The sequence below is a fragment of the Saccoglossus kowalevskii genome, chromosome 6, assembly GCF_978046115.1.
Source record: "Saccoglossus kowalevskii chromosome 6, keSacKowa6.1, whole genome shotgun sequence".
NCBI lineage: Eukaryota > Metazoa > Hemichordata > Enteropneusta > Harrimaniidae > Saccoglossus > Saccoglossus kowalevskii.
Window position 1 is genome coordinate 2,869,404 of NC_140646.1, and position 10,497 is coordinate 2,879,900.

The following is a 10,497-nucleotide window of genomic DNA, read 5'->3' on the forward strand; positions in this document are numbered from 1 at the left end:
GCTACCAGTAGCAGCAGATAGCAGTGCAGTTGCAGATACTCCCTGGACACAGAGCACGAGTTTAAATTGTAGTGCAGCTGCTTCAACAGTGTGCCAGATACGAAGGAATGCAACATTGCACATTGCTGTCCATTGGAGAGTGGAGTGTCCCCTGCAGCATCGATCAAGTCTCTAATTTATTTTATTTTACAGTGTATTCCCCTCCCCTTGCTGGTTCCAGTGACCAGCATCCCTGTTATTTGTTTATTAAAGTACAGGAAACCGTATATATTGTGTTATATTGATTTGTTATAATCGTTATTGGTATATTTCTTTCTCTGCACAGTCTCAGTTGTGGTGATATACATTCACCAAACGATCCCCACCCTGTGACAGCAGATGAGCTGAGAGGGAGGAGACTTATAAAATAAGCACGCTACCAAAGACAAAGACTATTAGACCGGCATTAAAGACAAGCTCCCCCATCCTGAATACGTTGTAGCCCTATAAAGCACCCCCCCCCCGCGCGCGGGCATTTAACGTCACAATATGTACAACTATGGTTAAGAAACCATATTATGGGATATAATGTTCAGTAAACAAACTCTGATAACATCCATTGTTGAATAGTTTGCTGCTTCCCATGGCCATTTGCTAAGATATACCAGTTTCTAGAAATCCATTGCTTAGAGAACACAAATAGAGATATTGGAGTACCAGTATGAAGGGCTAGCAAGCGGAACAGATACCATTTACTTGCATGGGGATGTATGCGTCAGCAGACACATTTATGATCTTTTGCTACTAAAAACAACTCTCATGCTATAGTCAATGACCCCAATAATAACAGTATGATCTAGCATGTTGTTATCGGAAACCAAAGTTAAAAGTTCCTTCATTGCTGACTGTTTTGCAATGTACACCCAGTGTAATAAAAGCATTAGGATGCTAGGTCAACAATTAAACTATACAAAACACACAAATGACATGGGACTTCATCACTTGTGACCATGCAATTTAAAACGTTGACCAAGATTATTTCGCCCAGTGTACGTTGCCTCTGTTTGTTTGATACATGTAACTATGTATATGTGTGTTTGTTTTCTGGCAATTAACTCACCTGCACTGTATATCCTGGTGAAACAAAGATGTAATAATAACAATCATCATAATCATTGTATGGATCTGGATAGTTGGGTGACGTAAACGCACCAGAGTCAGTAGTCAAATATCCACCACACGATGATACATAAGACCATGTGTCTCCCGTTGAAATATACGTAGCATAAAACCCATCACTGACACATAGCTGTCAGAGTGGAAATAGAGTAATACATCAGTTCCAGAAGATGGTATCGGTGTTGGTAATACTGACCCTATATAAAACCCAATGAGACTGGCCAAGGTTGATACACCGTCAAATATATACAAGTAGTCCTGTTCTTATTCAACAGAGAATGTTGTAAACGTTATCTAATAAAAGAGAAATTGAGGCAATAATTAATAACAATGATTGGTGCTGCAATCATATTTCCATTCTACCTGTGGCTTTATCTATTATATGGTAATTTAATTCACACTGATGAATATTAATAGCCACTCACATGAATATTACCAGTCAACACTGTGATGTAATAATAACAGTCTTCACTAAGTTCATAATTATATGGCCAATTTGACGACGCTATAATACCAGTATCATCGGTAAAATACCCACCACAATCACCAAGTTCATATTCCTCTGTAAAAAACATATTAGAAGTTTATTTGAATTAATTGAATAATACGTAGAAACCATAGCCAAATCGTATGGGGTACATTTGTCAGACTTCTGTAAAATTATATAGTTGTGAATTATTCCATTATACTGTTTGTTCATTGTTCCATACAGATTGCAGTACTGGAAATACAAGCTAGTGTATTATTAAATGCTAAAGAAACACGGACTATTATAACAACATTATAGTATCTCATCCTTTTGACATTTTTGCTGACAAAACCTTTTTTGGAATTGTTAGTTTTTAGTTATGACAGCTTTCACAGCTTAGAAGTTAGAAAGTGACAAATTCTTATAGTGTTAGGCTGTTCACATTTGGAAGGGTAAATTGTTGAAGTTAGTGATGACATCAGTATTATGGCTACGTTTTTTATGTATTTTAAGCAACGTATAAGTTTGGGGAATTTAATCAACATTTTGTCACCATATTAGAAAATTAGGTCAACTTTCATGTATGTGCATGATCTAAATTGTGAAATATGGATAGCTCACCTGATATGTCCAATTCTGACTTAATGGTATATGACGCATAGAATCCACTACTAGTTACAGAGCCATCAGAATGAAAATGCACAAGAATGTCTGGGCCGCTGGATAACAGAATATTTGGTAAGTTTGTCCCCGAATATTGTACAAGAAGTGTTGATGATGTCGTACTGCCATCGTAAACATAAACCTGATCACAACATGACTCTGTGTCAAAACTGGAGAAACTTAGCTGAAAGCAAAATGTGAAAGATTGAGCGTGTTAAATCAGGAAAAATGTTTTTGTGATAACAATATAGTGATTTACAACACTCGTGTCTCAATCGAATACAATAAGGTTTTTTTGGTACATATACATGTATAGATTAATTTCCGATTAGACCTGCTCGTGCTATCAATAGAGGCACAACTTCAAACATGCATGGAAAAGCTTTATTAGAACTTTGTAAAATCTGTGATGTTCTAATACTGGTAATGCCTGGTGATTGAATGGAAACTTTACATGTTATCACTACAATGGTGTGAGCACAATGGATTATGTCATACATGTTATCACTACAATGGTGTGAGCACAATGGATTATGTCATAGGCTCCTCAAACTTCCTCAGTAGCTTTGATTACTTAGGGGAATGGAAAATATAAGTAATAATAAATGGGAAAAAAATTCACCTTAAATTTATTATTTATATTGCCAGGTATCAACATATACACAGCAAATAATACCAGGGGGAAATGCCACAAAGTAATTATGCAAAAGTAGCATTAAATGACAGTGTCAAAATTACAATGGGATTCCTGTGTGAAAAACATTTTAAAAGACCTACACAACCCTACAACCACTGTCACAGCAAAATATGAAGAAAATCAAAGCACATTATTAAACAACAGTATATTTCCTACTGAAAACAAAACTTAGAACATACACTACATTTAAAATTAATTACAATTTTGAAGACTACTTAAATGTGTTAAATACAAATCAAAGAATTTCTGTAACTACTGGTAGTTTCAAAACAAATAAACACAATTTAAGCATTGAAAACACACCCATCCAAAAACACCATTAGAAAATAGAATTTGTAGACATTTGTCATTGCATGACATAGAAGATGAAAGACTTCCTTTTGGCATTTCCAAAATATCAAACACACCGAAATGAAACCCTTTCCAATATCATATTCCCAAAAGAAACCATCACAAATCTACAGAAATTCATTTATTTAATGAAAAGTAGTGACAAAAATACAATTAGGCTGTTAGGTGATTTTATTTGCAATTCTTTCATTTTAAAAAATGATTATTCTTTTGATTTGTAATACTGAATTTCTCTTTTACATTCATTTTATATACATATTGCTATTAACTGATAGAAAATGTTATTTCTAAGTATGCAATAAAGATATTATTATTATTATAATTAAAAAACTCACCTCCACTGTATGTCCTGGTGTAACTGCAATAGCATAAAAACAATCAGCAGAATTATCATATGGATCTGGATAGTTGGGTGACGTAAACGCACCAGAGTCAGTAGTCAAATACCCACCACATGATGATACATAAGTCCATGTGTCTTCCATTGAAATATATGTAGCGTAAAACCCAGTGTTCACACTAGAGCCATCAGAGTGGAAATGGAGTAAGAGATCTGATCCAGTGGATGATATTGGTAATGGTAATGTTGACCCAGTAAAAGAACCAATAAGTGGGTCGTAGGTAGACAAACCATCATATACATACAAGTAGTCATAACTAGATTCAGTAGCAAAAACTTTATCTAAATAAATGAAAGAGAAATTGAAGATATGTAAATTCGACTGTGTTTGTTGTTTTTTAAATATTTTAGTGTTGGGTGACATTTTAGGGAAATTACAGTTCCTACTGTTCCTCCATACTTTTTTGTCTCATGTGCTAATTGTAAGTGCGTGTGTGCACTATTTAAGTGTCAATATATGTTTTTGGTAGTTAAAACCTTTTTGTCAGGCATAGTGTGGATCACAGTACCCTTATGCATAATTTTATGCAAAATGACACAAGTTACATTGGAATTAGATCAGAAATTTAATTGCTATGCAATCACCATTGAATATATATATAGCCATATAGACTGGCGGGGCGATTAATTTGTTTTTGTTTTAATAAAATAAAAAAATTCACGAAATGGTTTATTCTGCAGAAAATTCATTGCTATTGAATATTCATGAATGCCCATATTATAATGAGGTGGGAATGGAAATACGTCCATAATGAGGTCAACGTGGCAAAGGTCACACTGCAGACCTAACATGGCGGTACGTTGAAATTCAAGTTTGTCGTTGTTGTTGTTGTTTATAATTCATCACAATGTGTAAAAAAGTAACTCTTACTAGTCGTAGAATTAAAAAAAAAATCGGCTGCTACAATCAGCCGACGTCTTCTTGGCCAGAGGTCAGTTGAAGAGACGTTGTGATTGGCTTAGATGATTGTCAATTAGAACACTCATTGACTAAATTAGCCGTTGAAAAATCAACGAGTTCCTGCAGTGTCGATAGAGGGCAATGCAGAATAAAAACAAATTAATTGCCCCGACTGCGCCAGTCATGTATAAGGATATTAAATATAAAATTAAATTGTCAGAGGGTATAACTGATGGATTTCTGTCTACCTGTGGAGTTAAGCAAGGCTGCAATTTATCACCAACTTTATTTAACATTTTTCTGAACGATCTGCCAGAATTATTTGGGGATCAAATTGATAAACCAGTTCTAATGGGCGAGAAACCTTTAAATTGCATCCAATATGCAGATGACCTTGCACTTATCTCAGAAACAGAAGACGGCCTACAAAGCTGTCTGAACAAATTAAATGACTATTGTATAAATTGGAATTTAGAAGTAAACGTAAAGAAAACTAAAGTTATGGTATTTAATTGCAGTAACAGACTGATTAAAAACATGAATTTTAAAATAAACAACCAAGACATAACAGCTGTTAGCGAGTTTTGCTATTTAGGGGCAATATTTACTCCAAATGGAAAATTTAAAACTACTATGTTAAAAAATAAATCAATGAAGGCTCTTTTCAGCATCAGACAAACAGTCTTAAACCACAAAATAATCTCACCAGCACTTAGTTTGAAAATTTTCGACCAATTAATTTCACCTATACTCATGTATGGTGCAGAAATCTGGGCCAATGAAATCACAACTGACAGTAACAGTTTAGAGCAAGTTTGCAGTCATTTTTACAGGTTTATCCTAGGAGTGAGTAAAATGACACCAATTAGTGGTTTGAAAGCAGAACTTGGTAGGTTACCAGTAAAATTAAAAATTAATTTGGCTCAAATTAAATACTGGCATAGACTAGATGTACAATAACATAAATATCGACTGATAAAATGATATTATTATAAGTAAGTAAGTAAGTAAGTAAGTAATTCTTTATTGCTATCGTATCCCATTTGAGATCTTGACATAAAATACAATAAAGTCAAAAACATGTAATAATAAAAAAAAAATGAAAATAAAAGGAAATACTAAAAATACTGTAAATGAATGAAATAAATACATATCTCACAATAAGAGATAAATGAATAATTGTAATATAATGTAAATAAATGTAAATCTGTGTTTTGTGGGTTTTTTTTTTTTGAGGCAGCTGGTACTGAAGTTATTGTTTGATTTTTTGCTTAGGGAGCAAGTGATCGTTTTTATTATTTAATATGTTTATTAATGTCTCTCCATACATTTTATGTTTAGTAAAAAGACTGGTTCTCTCTTTATCATATAGCTGGCACGTGAAACTGAAATGTTTCTCATCTTCAATTTCTCCAAGATCACAGACAGGGCATATTCTATCAGAGATGGAGATGTTTTTGTATCTGCCTGATTCAATCTGTAAACGGTGGGCACTTATTCTAAGTTTAGTCATTGCAGCACGATATAGTGGATTTTTAATTATTTGGAGGTATTTCTCAAAAGAAAAATCAGTTTATATATACAGTGTGACGTCATTGTGAAGGTGCGCTCCTAATCAAACAAACTGAAGTTGGTTTTAGTTTTTTCTCTCACTATATATACAAACATGCATGAACTTATTAATTGTTTAAATTGCAACTTACAAGAATTATTACAAATACTTTGATTGTCATGTTTGTGAATTTTAATTGAATATGAACTATACAATATATTTGAAGGCATAATTATGCTAAATTGCAGAAAATGTTTGCTTAACCTTTAACATGCTATAAAATATGTCACATACATTAGTCCATTAGTCATCTCCAGTTGAAGTTAATAATATACATGTACAGTTGTATGTGCACTCATGGGACGAAATATCTGTGTTGCAAATTCATGTTTGTTTTACCTGAACGCTGCCACTGGACACTGAGATGTGATAATAGCAGTCAAGATAATTGCCATAACTGTGAGGCCAGTTAGGTGAGGCTATAATATCAGTATCAGATGTGAAGTATCCACCACAATCACCAAGTGCACGCTTCACTGTAACAGTATGTATGTTATAAAACATCAAAGACAGTTCCAATAGAGATGGGAATTAACACTTACAGTTAATGTATTTCAATTATCAGTGAAACATGGTATTTAATTATAGATTAGCTCTGTTATAATTTTTAATACAGGCTATGTGACCACATCTCCTTGGCAGTGTACGTACTACAGTAAATATAGGACCATGTGAATCAGTTGGTACATGTAGCTTACACCTTTAAATCAATAGAATAGTTTCGGTAAATGTATGTACAAATATATTGAAAATTATTAAAGTCAACACATCCTTATGTTTGCTGCAAAACACCTGGATAAAAGTGAAACTGTGGTAGTTTGATTTGGACACAATTATATAACCATGCAACCAATGTAAAATACTTAATACTTAATCCAAGCATCACTATACAGCGATCTCCTTAAAATTGTAGTGAACAATAGATTCAAGTCTTTATTTAACTAATCTGTACTAGGAATGTTAGTTTCAGCCAATCAAACTAGTCTGAATAAAGTAGCTTAATTTGTAGTCACTTTGTCACATCTATTCAGAGTTGTTAGTGTAACTTTGGTATACAACTACATAAGTTCTAGAACACCCACTGGCAATTTTTCTTTTTCAGAATACCAAGCTGGAAAATGTATTCTATATATATTTTTGTTACGAGTGTTAATCACCAAAAAGACAGTAGAGTAAATACTAATAACGTGTACGATATGTAGAAAGAGCAATGCTGATCAAAACATTATTAACACAAATTCATAAAATAGAAACACATGCAGTGCATTGGCTCTGCTGAGATCTATACCTCGTTGCAAAGATTTCTGGGACTTGATGATCAGCGTATTATTCTTGCAAAATATCGAAGACGAAAATGTGAATAAAATAAGATCAAGGACTACTACAAGTAAGTTGATCAGCTTAATTCTAACCATTCTGGATGTTACCTGTTAGTTTGGTGACTTCGTTCTGTGGAGAACCAAAAAGAGTTACATGAATATAGTAATTTTAAGATATGATGAGACTTACCATAGGAACCAATATGGTAAATAGCTGAAAATGTTTTTGTACGAAAAGTAAGACATCAAATAATATGTTTTAATGGTAGCCACCCATTGGGGGGGGGGGGTACTCTAAAAAAGGAAATTGTTTCGAAATACGACTAAAAGATATTTTCTGGATGAGAAGGGCACTTTTTGTAAGAATTCTGTCATTTCCTTGAATAGTGCCAGAAAACCCTACTGCTTTGACAGAGCTTGTGTCGCCCAACTTCAAAACATTCACTCTGTGCTGAATAAAAATGATGGAGAAGGTATTTATATTCCAAACAAAATGATAAAATGTTAAGTGCATGATAACATACACGACAACACAGAGTAACTTATCTGATGCGAAAATGGTATTGTGACATCAATATAATATTATTGTGATATTTCAACATTACCCAATCAGCAAGAACTTCAATATGAATATGTTATATGCATAGACAGGCTCTTCAGTCAATCGTTATTGAATATTCTTACATCCCCCTCCCCAATGATGGTCGATTTCAAGTATGACTGTGTTACCCCTGTTTTAGATAGATAGATAGATAGAATTTTTTATTTGGAACGTACCAATGAAAACTTGAGTAAAGTCCAAAAATAACAATAACAAAACAAAACATTCAGAACAACAAAAACTTTCAGTATTAATACATATCAAGAATATAGAAAATAAATTTTGCAAAAATGCTAAGAATGAAAAATCATTACTTGAAACAATAATAGGAAATAATTCATCCATGCTAAAATCTTCCAGCTTTGGGGCATAGATGTATAAAGCTGCAAGGAATCTAGATCTTTGTTCTTTGATTTGACAATTATTACAATATAAAATGTAATGTTTCTCATCCCCTACTTCATTGCATTCATGGAGATTATATAGCCTGTTTTCCTTCAAAATGCCTTTATGTCTACCGGATTCAATGGGAAGAAAATGTGCAGAAGTTCTAAATTTAGTATAAGCTATTCTATGATTTTTATTTTTAATTTTTTTCAAATAATGTTCAAATTCAAAATTTTCTTTAGCACACCTGTAAAAGTCAAGCTTACAATTGTTCAACAAATTGTTTTTCCACTTCATACGGTACAAACATTTGAGCTTCTCTTTAAAAATATCACAAAAATTGTTCTGATGTGGGTCTGAATTAGTTAGATCTGTTATGACTAGTAATTTTTGTATAAAGTTAAGCCATGGGTCATGCACAAGAGTTTTGGATTCTTCATAGGCTGCATCAATGATAGAATTGTTTGTTTTTTTACATACTAGTCTTTGATAATATTTCATAACTGAAACACAGATATCCAATATAAGTGGATATTGACCTAATTCACCTCTACATGGGTCATTAGATGCCTTCCTGTGCACACCCAGAACTCTTTTACAGAATTTAATATGAAGTTTTTCTGGAATTAATTTATCTGAGAAAAGTTTTGTTTCAAAATTGCAATTGTCAACTGTACATTTATTTTTACCAGACCCCTTGTAGATGTTCAGCATAACCCCTCCCCACACATCAGCCCCATATAAGCTGTGGGTTTGATAATAGAGTTAAATAGTTTTTTAGCCAGACTAACAGAATAACATTCCTCACTGATCCAAAGCATTTTGTACATCTTGAACAGTGCTTTCTGTGCTTTGTCTTGTAGCCTAGACATAGCATTATGAAACTTACCATTTGTTTGAAAAACAATGCCAAGGTAATTATAATAATTAACACACTGTAATTTAGTGGCGTCCAAATAAAACTGAAATTTGTTTTCTAAGTTTTTACCTAGTCTATTAAAAATAATGATTTTGCTTTTGTTAATATTTACTTTTAAATGCCAATTGTCACAGTAATTTTGGACTGCATCAATGCACTTTTGTAACCCCTCTTGTGTTGTAGAAAACAATAGCAAGTCATCAGCATATAACAAACAATTGAGCTTCAAGCCATTTAAATCAACAGGGTCAAAATTTTTAACATCATCACAGATTCCATTAACAAAAATATTAAATAGTTGAGGACTACGTTTTACGTTTTTTCACAGAGGTTTTTAATGTTTCCGAAACTTCCATGACCACTTTCTGTAATTAGGGTTTCGAGCCCATTTGGTCGAAACCCTTTTGTAATTGTTCCGTTTATTATTATTATTATTATTAGGTTTTCAAGACACATGTCTTGGAAACCTATTGTAATCGTTATGTTTTTTATTATTCCGCCAGATTTTTTCGCTAAGCGCCATTTCGACACCGTTGCACATATCTGTAAAAAAATTTCATATGTTTGTAAAGGTTGATGAGATCTAGTGCATATCCTAAGATGACGCATATTGATCACGTGGTACGGCGGCCATTTTGAATTTAAGGCGAAAAATGGCATGCTCATTTGAACACCTTTCTGAGGGCCTAGGAGTCTCAAACTTTTGCCTAAAAGAAGCATTGGCCCTAGAGCTACGTATATCAGAAAAAAAAAGTTGAACGGTCATGTGATTTTTTTTTCTAGAATTTTCTGAAATATTGTTTTGCATATCATTTGCATAATTTTGATCGTATCGAAATTCCACGCCATAATTTTGAAGAACATCATACATACTACAGATTAATCAAAGAATCATGGAAGTGCGACCAGTAGTTTTGGAGCAGTTGATTTATGAATATTTTTCACATTTTATATAAAATAGTCAGCAATGTTGCATTATGGGAAAGGGGGGAGGGCCCATATACGATACACATTGAATTG